This window comes from Aphelocoma coerulescens, chromosome 6 (assembly GCF_041296385.1).
Source record: "Aphelocoma coerulescens isolate FSJ_1873_10779 chromosome 6, UR_Acoe_1.0, whole genome shotgun sequence".
Taxonomy (NCBI): Eukaryota; Metazoa; Chordata; class Aves; order Passeriformes; family Corvidae; genus Aphelocoma; species Aphelocoma coerulescens.
Genome location: NC_091020.1, coordinates 30,230,990 through 30,252,023, shown reverse-complemented (window position 1 = coordinate 30,252,023; position 21,034 = coordinate 30,230,990). Strand labels below are relative to the sequence as shown.

The 21,034-nt window shown below is 42.2% G+C and overlaps 1 protein-coding gene across 1 annotated transcript in view; it reads left to right on the top strand.

The window, feature by feature from the left end:
- Window positions 1-12,596: 12,596 nt before the first annotated feature.
- HSPA12A (heat shock protein family A (Hsp70) member 12A) overlaps window positions 12,597-21,034 on the top strand; it is a 53,226-nt gene continuing 44,788 nt past the window's right edge. Inside the window, exon 1 of the mRNA XM_069020115.1 lies at window positions 12,597-12,844. The gene's annotated coding sequence lies outside the window, so the exon portion shown is untranslated. The remainder of the gene's footprint in view (window positions 12,845-21,034) is intronic.

Below are 21,034 nucleotides of genomic sequence, written 5' to 3'. Positions count from 1 at the left end.
ATTTGGAATTTACAGCATGTACAGGATATTCAAATGGTTCTTCCTGAAACTTCCTTGCATTTCTTTTCCTTATGCACCATTGGGACATTGGTGCTTATCTAAAATGTCATCTCTCAGGATTACCAGTGTCTGATTCTAGATATGCATCACCTTTCACAGTGCTGTAGGTATAAAGTGCTGTCTTTGTGCTTCTGCAACATTGGGAATACAACAGTGAACTGGCTTCAGGTTTACACTGCTGGAATTGTAAGCAGAACTTGATTGATTTCCTCCACAAAGTTAAGCTTGCATATCAACTTGGCTGAAGGAAAAAGATCACATCAAAGGGCACAGATTAATCAGCAGCAACAGTGTCATTGGCTATTAAGAAAGCCCTGGCTCTGTGTTTCTGGAGCTCCTTTCTAAACACATTTTTTGGTATGTTGTCTGCCATGCAGGGGGATGCCTAAAAGCAGGTACAGTGACAATAACACTAAAAAGGCATAAGTATTTTTGTCAGTGGTTGAGTGCTTACAGGTTTTGTAGAGAGCACTGAATGAAACCTCCAGGCTCCTTCATTTAGGCCTGAGAAGAAAAGGTAACCTAAGGATAAAAATTTATTGTGAAATTCAGGCCTTGGGACAAAGAGGGTTTGGTCTGAGCATTGTGGCTTTTGTGAAATGTAGGGGCATGATCTCAGACTTATGTTATCTCAGATTGGTTCAGATTTTTGTTCAAATTTTTGTTGACCTTGCATTTGGATTTTGTGTGTGGTTTTGTTTCTGTTTTTAGCATATGTTCAGTTCATCACCAACATGTCAGCAATTGTGGTTTTGGTTCTATGTTACATGTTTGCATCTGGAAGGGCAAATCAAAGTGATGTTTATCCAAAAATGTTACTGGATTCAGGTTTGCCTGTCCACCCAAAGCTTATGTACGTTTTGCAAGGAGTTGATTTCCATTTTGTTCTTGCCTGAGTATGTTTAACATCCATTACCTTTAAAGAGGGTCATGCAAGGTTGCTGAGGGGCAAAACAAGCACTGCACAAAAAAAAAAATAGATAATGGGAGTGGATTTCTGAAGATGATATTGTGCCATTCTGAAGATGTCCTTGACTGTTCCAGAATGCTTAGATAGCAACAGCTGCCAGGAATGCTTTTATCATCTGTGTTTGCCCAAGAGTCTGCAACCTTTCCTTTCAGAGGTTGGCCTTACAGGGTTTTCTGTGCCTCCACCACCTCCTGAGGAGATTAGTGGAGTACATGGTATCTGGAGTAACACACTGCAATCATTGGAAACTTTGGCTGCCGTGGAAAGTGGCTGCTGCCTTATTTAAAAAGAATGATTCAAGTGTTCAAAGTCCTGAAGAATTTGGATCCAGCATGATTTTGAAGTTATCCATCTGGATGACTTCTAACTGCAGAAGTTGATGTTACAGTAAGAGTACAGGCTTAGAGCCTCATGTGCATCCTTCCCCTGCTTTAAACCTTGAGGGAGTTGGATAGGAGGATTTAGGGAACTTTCAGCCAATGGGCATGTGTTTAACTTGCATGTTGTGCACCTGTTGAGATTTTGATATTGAGCATAATATTTTTCTGTTCTCATGGATTTTCCTGCAGAAATGATTGATTCCAGTAGGAAGGAGCGAGGAACTGTGGAAATTCTGCAAAGAATTTAAATTGGGCCTTTTTAGCCGAGTTTTTCAGGTTTTTAGGTTAGTGGGGGTAGAATGCCTGCTGTTTTGTGGGGATGGCAGGCAGACAAACAAGTCTGAAGCTGGAGTCTGCCTGTTGGTTACCTGCAAACACAGATACTGAGCAGAAATTAATCCCTCAATGGATTCATACTATTGCATCTCTTTTCATATTCAGGGTGGGCGTCTCACATTGGCACTAACAAACTCTTCTGAATTCTCATTAGATTTTGTATTTTAGGGAGAATTTAGGTGAGCTTTCCCTTAAAGACTTAAAATTTCAAATGCTTTCCAGGCTTATTGTTGTGATTTATTTATTGTGACAAGTGACACTACTTACAGGAAGGTATTTAAAAAACCTCTTGCTGGGATAAAAAGAAATGCAGCTGGCTTCAACCTAGACATTTAAAGGTATTTGAATACTTCAGTTTCTCCAGGTCTCCAGTGAGCCTTGTAGATAAACCAAGTCCTCAGTTCCAGAATTCCCTCAAGCAATTTATAGGAAAGGGTTGGGCAACCCAGAGCAGCCCCACAGGTGTCAGCTGTGTGGAGAAAAAATCTGACTGAACAAGGCAGGAACATCAAGAACTTTGATGAGAACTACGATGGTTTTGGAGCAAGCAGACACTTCCACTGGGAGTCCTAAACGTGAGGATTTTCTAGAACTAGGGATATGTCTAAATTACAGTGTATGAACATACCATGAGTGGGTGAACAGGAGTGGTAGGTAGGCCTGCAGAAAGCTGTTATTTTCTCAGCACAACTTGGAAATATCCTGAACCTCTATCTTGATAGCAAGAGAAAGTTCAAGTCTCCCTGACAGAACACCAGAACACCTGTTTGACAGCACCTCTCTCTCCCACCATATACATCTGGAGAGCTTTTGGCTTAGGTGTGCTCAAAGCATCTAAAAGGATCAGAAGTCGTTGGCAATGAAAACACAGAAAGTCACACTTTCAAAATCCTGCTTCTGTTCCTGAGGCCCTAGCTGGAGCTGAAGCTGCAGGCAGCTTATTAGCTGTGCAAGAGTATCAGCATCTGCCCGCTGGCAGTAATTCAGGTACCTACAGACTCAGCAATATGCTACAGTAGGACTTGCTGAGAGCAGTGGTCCCTGACTGGTGAACAAAGGAACCTAGAAAGAGGCCAGTAAATCACTCTTACCTGGTGCTCCTGCTCAGCTGTACCAGTTAAGAAGGGCCAGCCACACATAAAGAAACATTACAAACAGAAGAGTCTGTAAAGCAGAGACTTAGCAGTGGACTGAAAGGAATAATTATTGTAATTACTCATCTAAAATTGTGGTTTTGCCTATAAACTTTACCACATTGATGGGAAATGATGGTATGTGTCCACATAAAGCCTGTTCACATAACACACATGATTTCAAATGTAAGTACAGCTGCTTCCTTCTTTGTCTGAGATAACTGTATGTATCCAGTCATTCAAGGTCCTTAAAATTGCAAATGTCTGTAGGAAGTCACAGATTTAAAAGAATTACCTCAAGGCAAACTTAATTTTCTTTCCAGCAAAAATCCTTGTAATTGCTAACAGACTCTAATATCTTCTTGCAAACGCACAAGTACACAGAAATATCTATTACAGGGAAGCACACTTGTGCCAGTAAAGTTGTCAAAGGACCTAGAAATGGAGATGACTTTACAGCTGGCTTTGAAAAGCAATTTTACAATTATCTGCTGTGATTTTCACTAAGGATTAGGTGCCTCTGTGGGTTTGAAAATCAAGATAGGCATCTATCTATATCCAAGTACTTTAAATGCTCTTTCTGATGTTCAGCAGCTGCAGCTCAGAGAAAGCAGCAGAGAAAGCTCTTTGAAAACCTTAAATTAAGCATTCAGAATTAGTGAGCACTTCTGAACTATTGTTGTCCCCACCTTAAGTCTTGAGGGATACAGAACCCTCACAGCTCCCATGCAGTGCTATTGAAAATGAGTTATAGATTCCTCTGAAAAACTGACTTTATAACCCTTTGTTTAAGTTACCTCAAGTGCAGAATTGAGATGATGAGAGTTAAGTGTGCTGCTCTTGTATGGATTATACTGGATATCCAGTATGGCAAAGTTTGAAGAAGGAAGGGAGACTATAAATAGTTATTCATGGCCCCGTTCGGATTGCTTACATGTCCATTGTCTTCATGATCTGTTTATAACTGGGAACACACTTTTAAATTAACATAATTCCAGGCCCATTTATCTGCAGAAAGTGCCCCTCAGACCTGGCTTCGGTGAACAGCAAAATGTATTTGCTACATGCACCCTATTTTTCCCTGTAGCCATATACATTATTTCATGTCTTATTAACATAATCTATCTACAGTGAAGCGTATAGGCCTTGACAGATAGCACCTCAGGTGAGAAAAAGGATGACAGAGAAAATTTACTTTTACAAAGTCAGTCCTTCTGAATCTGTTCTTAGGCAGCTTGACACCAAAGGCTATAAACATAGTCTGGAATCTGAAACCTTTTCTGCAATGACCTTGTTTTCAAAAATACTATTCTTATCTCCTTATGCTTATTCTTCTCCAGGCCATGACTCCTCACTGTAAATTCCTCACCATGTGCTCCTTATGTTTCTTTAGCAGTACCTTCATAGTTATTTTTTGTTTACTACCCATTTTTCTTTAAGTCATGGAAGCTGAAGACCTACTTTTATGCTAGCACCAGAATTATGTTAGTGAACCATTTGGTTTTATATAAACTTGTCATCTCTGTTTCTTTTCCATTTCTTTGGAAGAAGGCTATTCCAGGAGGAGGACTGCTTCTGCATTGAGCACTGCACTAAATTATAATTTAATGGCAGTAGTTTTGTACATTTCAATTTAAAATTGCCCATTCTTTATATTAGTAAAAGAAGGTCACTACTTTCTAAATAACAGAGCAGTCATATGCAAGCTTAAAGCAAAAGATTGAAAATACAACTCAGCCAAAAATACAGTCCTTTGGAAGAGAGATGTCAAATAGATTTGAAGAGTATTTTTACACATATTTCACTATTTATAAACACTGTAAAACATTTATTTTATAAGAAATGTTATGCTGCCATTCCAAACAAACCAAATGCAGTTTCCTGTGGTGATGGTTCTTTTATTGTGCTTGCATCCTGCCCATATGACATATACTATTTGCAGAACTGATTTAAAGAAGCCCCTACATTTACTTTCATTGCCCTGTGTTTCAAAGCCAGGAGATCTTGGATGGACAAAGATCATCTGAGGTGTGAGTGAATAATCTCAGTGCATTTCCTCTGTTTGGGTTTCCAAATGTCCCTCCGGAGATCTGCTGGTGTTGCAGGATTCTCAAAGCAATCCAGTCTCCTTTTCAGCATGACCTGTCCCTGTTTTTTTAAATCCAAATTCCTAATGTGTAGCAGCCTTCTTAAAACACCTGAATCCAAATTGTGTGACAGTCATTGTAGGGATGCACACACAGTTCCTGTGTAACAGCACAGATGAAGGATGTGCTGGCTATAGAATATCTGCATTAAAAACATCAGCATATGTTAACACCCTCTATTATACAGTTCCTAGGCACCAAGGCAGCTAGCACCTAATTTAAAATTATTAAAATAAAATAAAATCAGTGGGAGATTTTGCATTGATTTAAAAAGACTCTGGATGCAGATGAAAGAAGCTGTAACCAGGGTTTGCCCTCATGTCTCAAGTACAAAAAGGCATGCAGGATTCTTGTGGTCAGTACAAATCCTGGCTTTATAAGACACACATTCATATACAGAATAGTAAAATAATAATCCATGTCTTTTTCTAAATGCTAATCTTCACCAAGAAATAAACCCCAGATTTTTTATTGCAACTAAAGTGGTTGATGTTATGAGATTCTTCTTTAGTCAATGAAAAAGCAGATTAATGTGATTTCATTATGTTTCTTCAAGGGATTAAAACATCATTTTTCTGGTAGTTAAGTTTAAGAAAGTGACAACATTTAAATAAGTATTAGTTTTTCTTCTGAACAAACTCTTGGTTTATTGAATTACCAGACCTGAGCAGTTTAGTAATAATGTAGGCTGAACACTTAGAGGAATGTCAACAACATTGTTTTCTGCTGGAAAAGAAGACTAAAATAATAAATCATTATTGAAAATACCTCAAGCAAATCCAGCAGATTTAACAGGAGGAAGGATGTTTCTTGCATTGTATGTGCCAGTTTAAAGATTTTGGTGCAGTTTGTTGTATTTAAATGAGAATGACAAAATAAAGGAATTTCCAACACACAGCTTTATGCTTCACCAAAGCAAGATTTGAATCATGGTTTCTGACCACAAGGACATTTTAAAACAGTAGAGCTCTGCCATATTTTTTTTTTAATTATTGAATTCTGAAGTCAGAGACAAAGTCTTTATTTTAACATACTAGACTCCATGCTTAGAAACTGTAAAAATATGGTTCTGATGTCTTTCCCCAGAGAGATTTTAAAACAAGGGGCAGAATGGTATAATCTTATGGAATTTGCATCCCTTTAGTGATTAGGGAGGAACAAACATTATCATAGGTCTCATACAACCTGTGGTGAGATAAATTAGACATGGAGTGGAAAACCTCACTCTGTTCATTTGGGATATTCTGTACTTCCATTTATATGTGCATGCCCTCATTAAAGACTCCAAAAATAGAACTATGTGGTATTAAAAGAGAATGTGCAGAGAGCACATCAAGATTTCAAGAAAATGTCGGTGATGCTCTTGACACCATTCATTTCAGACATTGTAACCAACAGTAAATAAAATACTCACAGTGGTGACTGATGATTTAACCTTTTAATTTTTACAAATGTGTTAGTTATCAGAATTTTATCAAATGTTTTGTAAGAACATACTTCAACCAGTAGATTCATGCTAAATATCTATTTGTGCTATGTCTAGGAGCATTTCTATTTTTCCTTCCTGTGTGTGATTTACTGTGCTATTTCTGCCCATGACTGAATAAATAGTACCATTTGATGTTCTAAATTTAGTTTTCTATCAAATATTTTTTTAAAAGAAGTTATGCTCTGAAAATATCCAACATCACTTGTATCTGCAGATCTATATTTCATGCGCATTCCTGAGACATATCTTTGTAAAAAATTTGTTACAAGAGCTTAGCCTTTTATTTTTGAATAATATTCTTAGAAGTCAAATTCATGATGATGTTCATGTATATGAAATGTTAAAGGTTGTAAAATCTATCAAAATGTATTTGTAATGATAAAAACATATCAATATTTATCAGGCACTTCTTAAGAGTGTCAGAGGGTTTTTTGCTTATTTTTCATTTCCCTTCAAAATCTAAAATGTCCCAGTCCTGCTCCATTGTTAAATGTCAGATGGAAGCTGGAGGTCAATGGAATTCATTAGGATTTACTCCAGTAAGTAACCAGTTTGTCCAGCCTTAGGTGGAGCTACAGATTCCTCTGTCTACTGCAAGTAGCTTCTTGTGTTATTTCTCATTTTCTCTATGACTTTGCTCACCTGCATTTCTGCACTTGGCTTTAAACTTCTTTTATTCCTCTGTACATGTGTGTCTCACTTCTGTGTGATCACTTCTACCCCTTAGACAGAGGGTGAGATGGATGAAATATGATGTGCATCCCAGTTCCCACTTTTCCAGTTTATTCTGTACTAATCTGGAGGATCTGGGTGACATTTTTATAAGGTTTGGATATTCTCCACACAGCTTCTCAAACATCTTAGGGGAAAAAAAACCTCCAAACCATTAAGCTGATATACATAAAACCTAAATGTCTGTTTCCTATGAGTAATCAATCTGCAGAGACTACACTTAATTCTAGATTCAGATTTTCCCCTCAGATTCAATTTGTTTTGGGTATCATGTCAATCACGTGTTGCTTGTCTTTCAGCATGCTGCCTTTTCTTTCTAGTACTTAATTGGACCACAAGAAGCTTCAGAAAGTCAGGAAGGAGCCTGGTAACTCTCATATGTTCTGTGTGTTTCTGTGATGCCATTTTTATCTATCACAGGTGCACAATGAATGTGCTCCCATGTCACTTGTTGAGTCTGATAATTCTCTGAGTCCTTTCCCCTTTACATTGGCAAATTCTGTATTCTTGAGCTGCTGCAGGGTAGGTTTAAGGGACAGAACTCTCACTTGCGCTGCAAATAACCCTGCAATTTTGCTAATGCTGTATAATAGAGTGAAGCAGTCTGCAAAGCAAGGGTGTGAACAATACTACCTAAACTTGCCTCCTGAGGGGTAGAACTTTCTCTGGAACAGAGAAATAAGACATAAGGTAGGCATGATTTTGCAGAATTTTGTCCTACCCAACTGCAGTTCCTTGGTTTTAGAGGTGGCTGAGCCATCTGCCGCTTTTATTGACTTCAGTGGGAGCCAGAATGCTCATCATTTACTTAAGCAGTGTACATCTTCACAAACCTAAGTTTATTGTTTGATGCATTTAGAGCTTTGTTTCTTTTAGAGTGATGAGAAGTGAGTGGTGAAACAAGCCAATATGGATGCACAATCTGGTTGATATTTTAAAAATGCCTTGACAGAACAGCACTTTTTACTGTATATGGATGAGTGCATGTTTGGAGAGTAATAGATGGGTGACAACATTGTTATATAATAAATCTGTTTCTTCTGGGATTTTGTTTGTTTGTTTGGGGTTTGTGTGTTTTATTTTGTTTTGCTTTGCTTTGGCTTTAACACAACCAAAGTAGAGGGAGGGCAATGAATTTAAGGTAAAAAAGGTGTTTGGGACACACAGTATGAGTGGAGAGTTTTGGGATGGAACTTATCTTTTAGTTCTGTGCACACAGCAGCTACCACAGACCATTGGGATCCAGGAGAAGACCACAGAACATTTATATTTTGGGAGTGCTGGACACACCCAGACAGTGTGAGGACTGTCATGCCTGATGACTAAGTGAGCCAGAGATCTGTGAGCACCACACACTTTCAGTGTCTCCAGCCCAGCAGTTTTCCTGAAAAACCATCCTGCTGAGAAATGCTGGAGAATTCTTTGCAGGCAGTGTTTCCCGAGTGATACACTTCCAACAGATGTTGGGATACTGGGGGTGAGAAATGTATAAAAGACAGGTGAAAATTATATAACCTGTTCCTTTTGAAGAAACCCTTCACGTTCCTTTGTGCACAATAAGCTTCTTTATTGAAAGGCTGTGACAGTGATGAATAGTTTTTTGTTCTTCTTATCTTTACAGAGATTTCTTGAGTATTAAAATAAAAGGCTGTTTTTAGGAAAGGGGAAGATAAAATTGCATCTAGGGAAACAGATTGCCAGTTGGCTCTGCAATAAAAATAATTTCTAAGTTTTTATCAAAGGAATAAGCCGAATTGGAGAGGTTAAAGTGCTGTAAAGGTGACAAATTGAACAGCTGGAATGAAGGAGAAGACTGCATTAACAGTTATGCAGGTGGCAAACAAAACCCAGGTATTGTATATTTAATAATGCTCCAGGAACTACCTAAGAAGAAATTTTGAAGTCAGGAACCATTACTCTAGGAATTTTAATTGAGCAGATGAACACAGTGCTTGATGAGGAGGTCCTGAGCTGCCAAGATGCAAAGCATGCTTACCTGCTCTCTATTCCTTTGTTTTAAATGTGGTGTCATTTTTAAAGATTCACCTCTCCCTGGTGCCAGTGCTGCACTGGGTGTTGGGCTTCAGTGGCTCACTGGTTTCTGTGTCTGTGATAATGTCTGTACATCCTGCTGCCAGGTGCATTGAAAACAATATTCAAATGCCTGTATTTCTTCCAGATCTCTGTGCCTGGTGTTTCCAGCTCACTGATTTTCAGTGCTACCCCATCAGTGCCTCACTTAGACTCTGGTACTCAGGAGTGAGAAGCACATAGCTCTTTCCACTGACCAGCCCCAGTTTTGTGCAGCTCTTACAACGTGTGGGAATGGCCCCGAGAGGACACTGTGGTGATCTCCAATTCTCTCATGAAATTTTTATTGATGCTAATGGATAACATGCTTGTGGTAGCTCTGCTAAAATCAGAGCTAGGTTAAGCAGCTATTTTTCTTGTACTGTCAGTTTATGCCAGCGTATCTGAACCCTTTGTGTGATGAATGGAATGGTTTGAGGCTGCAGCTTTCTGGGGATCACCTAGGCTGCAGATGAAGAGTACAGTGTATTAAATCACTTCTTGATTGTTCCTGAGATGTGTTCAGTCCCAAGCAGATGCAAGGGGGAACACAGTCCCAGGCTTCTGCAGAAATCATGCTTTTCTCCATAGTCAGAGTAACAGCATAATAACTGAGTTGGTGCTTGAGTTGAACGCTGATGGGTGCCTTGGTTGTCTGACACAAAAACAGTTTGATGTTTCAGGGTCAAAGAAATGTTCTTCCTTTCTGCTGCTGCTACTCCCCTGTAGTGTACTAAGCTGGCTGATGTTAGTTCCCTGAGAAGGAAAGAAATTCTTTCCAGACCCACACTGAAATTGAATCTTGTGCAAGGGACAAGCTAAGGTGTTTATAGGAACAGGTGTTCAGAGGATGTAGATGACTTTACTTGTGCCATCCTTTTCAAAATCTGACCATCCACTTTTATATTTTAATCACTATATTTTGACTCATTTTCTGTTATGCTTGTAACCATTGAAACCACAGACTCCAAACAACCTTTCAAAATAACCATAAGAACAACAAACTTTCTATGGAGTAAGTAACAAAAATGAAGCTTCTTCAGCCCCAGGGCAGGCTCAATTGAGACAGTGACCTTTTCAAAAAGTGTTTTTCTTTCATATGAAATGTACTTTTTTTTTTCATTTACAAGGGAGAGAGAAATGACAAGAGAAAAAACCAAAACAATAGTTTATTTTTCTTTGATTTTTGTCTTTATAAAACAAATTTAAATTTACAGGGCCTTAGTTCTTAATTTTATATTTCAGACTGAGAATCTAATTTTACTTCAAAAGGCTGTTTTGGTTTTTTTTTGTAATGTGGTTCCTCTCATTAGGTTTTAAAAGGACATACTAAGCTCTCTGGAAAAGGGTCTAATTTCTGAAACTACCAGTCAGTCACATGCCTTCAAATATTCTCCTTCTGCATTATTCACAACACCTACAGCTGAGTGTGTAACTTAGGCAACCTGGCTTGATACTGAATAATGTAGTCACCACCATGACATTGGGAAAGCTGTCTGTACCCAGTGAATGCTATTTTTGTGTGTGTTGTCTTGTTGCTTGAGGGATCATTAAAAACTAGCCGGGGTACTATGTATTTTCCCAGAAAGTATATGATTTGGATATGTGTTTACATGTTTCTTGCTTGCTTCTTTTCTTTTCCTCTGCCTTTGTTAATTACCTCAATACATGTTTAAAGCCTACCATTAATTGCTATTGAAGTGCATTTAATCTGAAGCAAAAGTTTCTGCTATTTAAGTCTCGTCAGGAAACCAAGTATTAGAGTTGTTTGGTTTCTCATTTCTGAGGCTGTTTAATGACAGCATAAATATTCAGCCTGACACTGAATAGGTAATTAAAGCTGACTCTTGGCCAGATGTTCCCCTTTGTTGCCTGGTGTGGAGCTGAGGGAAGAGCAGGAAGTGGCAATTCCAGTGCCCGCTGTCCCACTGCACGCTGTCCTTGGCTTTGGAAATTGTATGAGGGTTCCCCATGTCACTGCGTGTCCCCAAGAACAGAAGGTTACACTGATGTCAGTATTGGAATGAGCTGCTGTGCCATGCCAGCGTGCTCCTTCCCTCTCTCCTCCTCAACAGTCTAGAAAACCCCTTTGTGCAGCTGATTTTGGGAGGCAGGACAAATGAGTTCTGCATTTTCCCTGAATGAGACAGTGGATTTCACGATGAGATAGTCTTTTAAGTGTGTACAGGGTGGGTGAAGGCTTTTTAGATGAGTCAGGTGTGCAGATGTGAAGAAATTTACTGCTTTAACTTTTGTGCCACACCTTCTGTCCTCAGAGGCAATAAAACTTACAGGGAACAGAGCAAATGCCGTGAGAGCAAGGAACCAGGGAAAAAAATAGAGGGAGGGGCTGAATAAGCACCTGCAGTGCCGGGGGCTTTGCTTCAAAATTCCCTGTTCCTCAGGAGTTTCACAGGGATCCCACCTTGTGTGAGCAACAGCTTTGGTGAGGGGACTTGGGAGAACTTTGGGTGGATTTTACACTGTCAGTGACCTCCTGAGCCCAGGAGTCAGCAAGGAACCAAGGCTGTGCTTGGCGTGAATGCCCTTATTTATTTCACGTGAAATGCTGGCACTGCTTTCAAAATGTGAATTGCTGCTGAGGCTGGAAAGTAAGGGAGAATTACACCATGAAGTATGGGTGAACAACAGGAAAAGCCTTTTCTGGCTTCAGGATTGTTCATGGGAGGACAGCAGCCTTATTTTTATTATCTTGTGGCTGTAGTGGCTTCTTACTTCGTTTGGAAAACTCTCAAACTCCATCCTTAATCAAGTGACAGTAAGGGTGTCTCTCTCCCAGGTCCTGGAGACAAGTAGCTAAAAATAATTGGAAATCAGAAGTTCTGGCCTGATCGCACTGCAGAACCATGTGGGAGAGTTCACTCCGAAGACAATTAAAAAGAATCCCATGCCGTACAAGTCACCCCGTAATACACCATGTCGGGAGACCCGTTCATGATTTCTGACTGACTGTCCGGGCTAGCTGTACCTACACTCCCCTGACAAGCCGGGGAACAGTCGGCGTCACCTTCGCAGCCTTCTCACGACTCCGTCTCCCGCAAGCCTCCAGCACCCCTTCGGGGCGCACGGGGCTGAGGCGGGGTGTCACCTCCGGCCACACAGAGGGGTCTCTTTCCACGGCTGTCACCGCGGAGGGGTTTCCGCTTCAGTGGCCGTGAAATCCGCATCTGGGGCCGGGCCGCCCCTCGCAGGGCCCCCCCGCCGCGCCCGCCGGTGCCTTGTGCGGCTGCGGGAGCGGGCGGGGAGGGGCGGCGCAGCCCCGCAGCCGGCGCGGGAAGCCCGTCAGCGCCGGCAGCCCGTCAGCGCCGGCAGCCCGTCAGCGCCGGCCCGGGCGCGCAGCCTCTTCCCCTCGGCTCCGCACCGGCCGCAGGAAGGCGCAGCGGGGCGGGGACGAGACGAAGCAGCGGAGCCTCCCCCGGGGTGGGCAGCGCAGCTCCGCCGCCGGCCCGTGCGCCGGCGAGCGCGGCGGGACCGGGCCATGCCGGAGGCGGAGAGCGGTGCCGCAGGTGAGGGGGGCCCCGCCGCAATGCAGGAGGAGCGCGGCGGGCGCGGCACGGCCCGGCGGGGCGGCCACGGCTTATGGGGGGAGACGGAGGGAGCCCCGTCCGGAGCAGGGGGAGGCGGGAGGCGGCAGACAATGTCCCGGCTGTGGGCACGCAGGCGGGGCAGGGCACGGCCGCCGGCCCCGCCGTGCCCCGGCTCGGGGGATGCCCCGCGGGCAGGGCCAGCTGCGGCGGCGGGAGGCGGCGGCTCGGTGCGGAGCGCACGCCGCGGATCCGCCGCACCGAGCCGCGGCTCCTCCGTCACGTGCGGTCCCCGGGGAGCCGGTGCCGCACCGCGGGGGGACCCAGGTGACAAAACAATGCGGCGGCACCGCCGGGCGGGGGCGAGGCGGGGGCGAGGCGGGGCGGGCGCCCTGCCCGGAGCCGGGGCGCTGCGGCGGGCGCGGCATCCCGGCCGGACGGGCCTTTGTGGCTCCGTCCTCCCCGCGGGTCGGGGTCTCTCCCTTTTCCAGCAGCGGCCAGAAGGAGGAGGGGGAGGGCTCGGACTGAAGCTCAGAGGCTGCTGCTGACATAGGGGCAGCACCCCTGTATAGCGAGAAGCCTGGTGCACTGGAAAAGAAAGACCTGGCAGCCGGGTGGGAGAGACAGCGCTGTCTGAGCTGAGCGCCTGAGCATCCTGGCGCAGCCTCAGGGACCAGGGAGCTCCCAGCGAGGTGTAGGGGTGGGGGAAACCCCCAGCGGTGCCGTTTTACCAAGTTAACGGGGCCACATGTCTCCGATTTTACAAACTTGACTCGAGCTGACTGAATCTTGTTTTGCCTGAAACAAGGATGCTGTGGGTTTGATCCGTTTGGGGTTACACTGTGCCTGATAAGAATAACACAGCCTTTGCAGGACGGGGTGGTCTCTCCTTGTGTGGGAACGGAGCTGGGGGAGGGAACAGGGTTCCTAGGATACAAATGATATGGGTGAATAACCCTAAGGGAAATGCAGACTCAGCCTGATTTCATTCGATCTCTCCATGCCTTCTTCCTCACTGTATGCTGCAAAGGCTTGAGGAAACTGTAATGCTTCACCGAAGGTGCTGGCAGAAATGCATGGGGAAACCTAAAAGGTTAAGTTTGATTATAGTAGGATTTGGGGAACATTTTGAGTGAGATAGCTTAATTTCAGTGTAAGTGGAATAAAAGAGTCATAAAATATCCATTTAAAAAAACCAAAGCAAACCAGAAAATAATACTTAGAAACTAGTTGAATTTTCAAGATGCTCTGCTGGGTTCTTCTCCGTCCCCACCATCTAAATGTTCCCTCAGTGCTTCCTAAATGAAGTCTCTAATGTCTGTTTTGTTTGAAGTAACCTGTAACAATTTTCTAGCATGCAGCAGCTGACAAAGGGAAGACTAGATTGACAGATTCATTTGTCTTTCAGATGACAGGGTATCACGTTTTGTTTTCTGCCAAGTTGCAAGGTTGGTGCAATGCAATACTGAAATGAAGTAACTTATGACATAGGAGAATCTGTGCGGGAGGGCTTTGGTTAGAAGACAGAAGACCAGGTAGTAAAGCAATGATTTGTGATGCCAGAAATCTTTATGTTCTTTCCATGCACTGGAATGCTGAGGCTGTCAGAGGAAGAAAAGGCTTCAGGGATAAACTGTGATTTAGTGTGTGTTGTATTGACAGTATTGAAGCTGCAGCCACTTCTTGCAGCGCAGTACAATGCGTAAAAGAAATGTCTGTATGTAAAATAGCTGAGTGCTGTATGCAGTGCCTGCCCATCATCTTTATGGCTTCACTTAGCACAGCACTGCGGTATCTGCAGCTTGGTTAGTGAAATTGTTCGTACCCAGGAGCTATTGCATGTAAAGCTTCTAATTATACTGTTTTTTGGCATTTTTAAAACCATTGGCTCATAATTGGGTAATGCTGGTTGAGCTGACAAGTTTTCCTTCATGATGCTGTCACCCTGCAAGCTTTCAGTCTGAATGTTCAGTTCATTCCCATGGGGACAGCAGTTGGTGTTCAACAGAGCTCTGTACCTGCAAAGTCTCCCCAAAGCTTCAGTCAGCTGTAGAGAGGCCCCAAGAGGTCTGCCAAGTCCAGAGGCATTTCTAGCTGATGCATTTGTGGTGTAAAGGGGATTTATCCTGGTCCACAGGGTGTGACCAGGGTTTCTCTCAAATGCAGCTGTCACCAGGAGCTGGAAGAGGATGCTGCAGCCTGGATGTCAGCTCAAGTTAAAGCAGCCTCTGGGAGGCCAGTTCTGTGCAGCAAGACCAGAATGCTGCCTCAGCTATAAAAGACCTGATCCCTTCATGAACATGCTAGGGTTTAGGACATGTTTTGCTTTCTAACTGTGTCACTGGTGGATGGGGTTATATGGGACTTGACTGGTGTCTCATCTTGTGCTCTTTTCTGATGAATGCTTCTTTGTTGGTTGAGTTGATGTGACCTGCCATGCCAAACTTCTCCCACTTCAGTGGCAATGCTGTTGAAATTTTTTAGGCCCCTTCTGGACATCATATCTGCTGTTGCAATTAAGTCTGGATTTCTTTTCTTTTTTGCCTTTTAAAGTTACAGATCTGGTCAAATATTTAAAAATTTCCAGTTACTTATTTTTCTAAGCTGTTCTAGGGGATGTATTCCTTTTTGCTGTCCTCTACTATGATTTCACTAATTCTCTTTATAAATGCACAAAGCAACTATCCCTTTCTTAAAAAAACCTAAAGAATATACTTTTTTACTTTAAAACACCAATATTAAAAGATCCCATTATGTCAGTTTTCTGTACCTGAATTGGTTCTGCCTTTTGACGATGTGTCAGATGGGATTTCACAAGTATTTGACTTCAAAGAACTCACCATTTATGGTTTTAGAAACTTCTCCCTGTGGCTGTTTTAGTCTGTAGGTATTGTGAAGAAGGAAATTGGCTTTTTGGATATTTAAAAAAGCTGTACTGGCTCCCAATAAATGATAATGGAAGATATAAAAGGAATAAAAAACAATGCACGCAAACAATGCTACTTTCGATTAGGAGAATGAGAGCAGTCATGACCTTAATTTGGTATGAAGCCACATGACTTTTTTGGGGAGTTTGCATCTGTTCCTTTTTTTTTTTATTTTCCCTGAGTGAGCTAGTTGTTGATATTTTCCATATGCAACTTTAGCGAAGTCGTTGTCTATCCATAGATGACTTCGGTTCTTACATAATTACTCAGCTTCTGTATGGCACTTGTCATGTTTCTATTAAACAGCCTGGCTGGCTGGCAGCAGGGATGGGTGAAGCTCCAGGTTGCATCAGGCTTGTGTTTCTGCAGTGGTGAGAGAGGTGCCAGGAGGACTTGGAGTCTGTTTCAGGGATGAGCTCTGAAGTCCATCAGCCGTGGCTGTAAATGGTACACTTGCTTCACAGATGTTCCACTGCAGAGTGTGCAGCTGTTTGGAGCTGTAAGGTCACTGATGTTGATGTTGTGCTGAGGAATGCTGCTGCCAAGGCTGAGCCTTGGTGATCAGAAAGGCCTGTGACAGACCTGCAGGCTTCATCTTCCTCACCGTGACACGGGTCCTGGCTCCTGGGTCATTACATCGAATCTGCCTTTTCTCAGTGACCAGGCACATTTTTGATATTGAAAGAACATTCCATTGCTCTCATTATTCAAAATGTGTCAGCTCTGGCCCATGTGCTATGCTGTTGAGAATCAGAGTGATATGCATTTAAAATAAACAAATGCAAGTTTAAAATTTTGCCATAACTGCTATTAAAAGAGTGACTTTGCAGTGTTTTAAAATTAGGATGGCAGTGGTGATCTGTGTCAGTAATCATTATTAAAGCAGGAAATTCCTTCAAAGGCTGTCTCAGAGGGATCTGAGAAACGTTTTCATGTAAATGAAGAGGAAAATGCGGTTGATTCTAAGAAGTAAGCAAATAAATAAACAAACCTACTCAGAATATGAAGGCCAGAAAGCCTAGAAAGCCTTTGTTCTTCACTCAGGACTGCATGAGAGTGTCTCAAGGACATCAGAGAAAGTTTTGTGAGCTGTGTTGGTGCTCCCCAGCCCCGGCTCACTGCTCTCCACTCCCACGTGAGTCACTGGGTGCTCCCTGGCCCAAATCGGGAGCTCTGTTGTTAGAGATTTGCAGGCTCTGGGCACATGGATCAGTTCTAAAGGCACCTAAATTTGCAGGAATGGGAGACCTGGAGAGGATTTTCCTTTTAACTGTTTCTTCTGTCAGTAGTGTCTCAGTCAATGCTCTCAGATTGTGCTCTGCAGATGCAGTTTCGGAGGAATACTGAGATAGATTTCTAGTAATCACTACCATTTGGAGTCCAGAAAAGCGTGGATGTGGATGTAGTTCAATAATAGCAATTCCATGTCATCTGAGGGAGTTAATGCACATCCTCTCTCTGAAGGAAATCAGTTCCTATTGCAGGAGCCTGCCCAACCTGTACTAGTTTTCTTGGGGAAGGAAGCAGAGAGAAATTATTTTCCCTATGCTACTTCCTTCCCTCAGAGGGAATAATCTGGGAACACTGCTTCAGTTTATCCATTTCTGAATACATCCATAGTTCTCAGTGGTGTTCAGGACCAGTCTTTAGGATTGAAGCAGCTTCTCTCAAAGGGTTTTACAGTCCTGAGTACTCCATGTCCACCTGTCCCTATGAGATTCTGTGCATTTGTATCCATGCTTTCTTTTTTTCCTGTTCCCTGGGAGGCTGGAAGAGTGAATATTTGGGTGTCTCTTTCCTCATTACAGGGATTGGGATATTTTTCTCCCTCAAATAACAGCATTAAAATAACCGTTCTTCAGTGCATCCTTGCCTTTTCCTTTTGTCATTGTTTGGGAAACGTGATCATTTGGTGGATTTCATCATTGTTTGAGGGCTTTTGATGCCTTCTCCATGGTTAAAGATCAAAATACCTGTGGTTAGACTGGGCTGACTGGCAGCTAGTCCCATTCCCTGCTGCCAAACACATCCAACAAATTTAACATCTATTTCTCAAGTTTCCATGGATACCTGAGTAGAGCACTCGCAGTAATCAGAATGGCAGGGCATGCCATTTACAAAAGCTTTCAGTATTGTCACTATGGAAGTGCTGCATTCAAAAATCAACCTTTTGTAGGAGCTCTCTTGCTTACTCAGCTACGCTCCTGTTATGATTTTAGCCACAGGAACTCCTTTGAAGGTTGTGCCAGGGGCTTGTCACTGTGACGGTGTAACTTTGCAGTTGGTTTTCTGGCTGGTCACTGGTCTCTGTGGATGCACAGTCATGGCACTTGAGCATAACCCTGATGGGTGTTAGTATAAAAACCTCTGGAAATGGATTTTGGTTGGTGACTGCATGATTTTGTGATCTACTCTACAAATACTAATCAGGTACTTTATTCTTCTCTCATAAGGTATTTTTTCTTTCAGCTATCCTTTAAGCCTGATAACTTAGTGTTTTCAAGACCATCAAATAAAAAGAAATAAAAAACTGGCTTTTGATATAGCAGTGAAATGTTGCTCAGAAGCTAAATCAATAGCCATAGACTATGGATTCATAGATGACTTTGCTAATGACTTGTCAAACGTGACCAATTTTTGCAGTTTTGTCAGTTACCATTCTTTTATTCTTCCATCTTTGAACAAAATTGGGTTTAACAGCCTTGAAGAATATGCAGGGATTTATATATAGCATCCCTCATGCTGACTACTAAATGGCTATTTGAGTTTGGCTTTTCTTTTTGCCCTGCCCCCTGCTTATCCTTTTTTTTTTTCTGTGAATTGATGAGAGTGGTTGGTTTTCTCTTGTCAAGACTCTGTAAATGTGTGAATCATGTTAAGCCTTCCAGAAGATTGTCAAAATGAAGACAAATAAATTCAAATTTTTTTTCCAATTCATGTTTTAAGAAAAAGGTGTCACTACATTCATCCAGCTTGATGCATTGCAAGATATTGTTTGAATCTAGGAATGCTTGAAAACTAAATTACCTTTTTTTTGCTTTAAAAGTAAACAAATGCTCCCCAAAATATTCTTACTGCTGTGTGCTGGATGCACAGTCTGAAAAGCTGAACAGTGATTCTTGTTCAGTTCTTGACTAATATTCCTTTGAAAGGTAAATCAAGGATTGCATTATTTTCAGGATACAATGGCATCTAGAGATGGTTCTTAAATAGAAACTTGTAGAAAACAAGGTGTTTATAATTGTAATATTTTGATCCTGCTTAATCAAGAGAAAAACCAAGAACCAGTCCAGTTTGAGCTGGGAAATGGTGTTTTTCTCAGAGAAAGGGATTAACATCACAGATGTTCTGTTTTATGAGTGTGGTCCTGGGAATTAGAGCATGACTCTTATTAGTGCCATTCTTGACAACCTTGCAGTTAGCTAAGTGTACTGAGGAGGTAGATGAGGATGGACATGATGATGAAGGAGAAGCAGCAGGAAGCCTTTTCTAGGAAGGTGTCTTTTCACAGAACCTAAGTTCTGTACATTTGTGTTTTGTTTTCTGTTCCTTACGTGTTCCTGGAAGCAGCAAGGGAGGAGATGAGAGATACAGGAAGACAGTGCTTGCTCAGAGGCAAATAGTGCCAGGAAGCCTGAAGGAAGCAAGTTCAAAGAAGAGCTTGTTGAAGGAAGAGAAGTTTAGTTAGTGTGCAGTGAAGGTGTCTGTCACAGAACTGTATCTGTGGAAATTTTAGGAAGATCACAGAGCATTGCCTTTTGCTGCTCTGAGCTGCCAAACCTGTTGTTAACCCACCTTTATCACAGCTTGCAAGCCTGCCTTTTGCCACAGGTAAACCAGGATCAGCTTTGTCTCTCCTGGCAGTGGTGCATGGCTATGGAAGAGCTGGAACCTGGGAAGAGAGGGATAACTGCAAAGCAGTGCTGGTGAGTTCCCCTAACCCCAAGCTCTGGGGTGTGAGCTGGTTTTGAGCACGTTGGAGTTGCATCAGGACTGGGAGAGATTAGGGAGCTGACTGTTCACAGAGACTGGAAAACTCTCAGGTCCTTCAAGGTGGAGCTGGATTTGAGACCTTACCATGTAGAAAGGGTTTGAGTTTAAAGCAGCTTATAGGCAGACTTAGCTGTAGGTGAGGAGCTGCTGGGGCATTACAGACCCAGTGTGCAGAGAAGTGTGATCACTCTGCTTTAGTCCATCTTACCAAGCATTAGTGAGGTCACATCAAATGTAGATAAAGTAGTTTAGCCTATCTCCTGTCAAATAGAGGAGAAGTGAACACAACCCATGTGGCATTTTCAGGAGGTTATTGCGAGTTCTTGCGTGTTTCTTTCATCTCAAATTAAGCTCACAGTAAATAGGTGGTGTCTTTTGGTCTCCCTTTGCTGGTAAGGTGCAGGAAAATGAATATTGTCCACAGAGTGAGTGATGGGATGAAACTGGGGTTTTTCTTTGATATTCTTAACAGTAACGGTAAAATATTGAAATGAACTTAGAAAGCACTGATAGTATAGTGAAAATGTAATTCCTCTAGTCAAAATATCATCATGATAGGAGACTGTAAAAGCATAAATGGAAAAGGTCAAAGTTGTAATGCAAAAGCATGTCTTATTTTTAGAATTCTATCCAAAGTATTGGGAGATTTTTTTTTTTTACTTAGGAAATCACTGTGCTCTAATTGGTGTCAGTACAATGAATACTAGATCTTTGGGGGACCAGATATTATGAAAGAGTATCAGGAAACTTGGATTTGTATCAGAGATTAGCTATGGCTGTATTCATGGAGGAGAAGTGTATTGCAGTCTTCAGCAAACCAGCTGGATGCCTACTGGCATTTTAAAACAAAGAACTCTAATTCCATTGATGGTCATAACAGTGGTGCCATTGGTTTCAGTAGAAACAGAAGGCTCTTACTTCTGATATGAAATATGGGATCTTTTTATTATGCATAAGAATATTTTAAGTGGAGGATTTTTTTTTTTGTATTTGCTTCTCTCCATCTTTTTTTGTTGTTCTGTAATTATTTTTAAAGGCCATCTTTGTATTTACAGTAAAATGCTCTAGGTTGTCGTGTTTCATTTGGAAGCTCTGACATTCTGTGCTTAGTGCAAAGGCAAATCTCAGCAATTGGAAAAGCTGAATAAGGTTTTTTTCATCAGTGCAGCAGTTGCCAGCTAATAGCAATATGGTAAACCCTTCTTTTCCTGCTCTGCAAACATCATTACCAAGGTTTGCTTGTGTCAAAGTT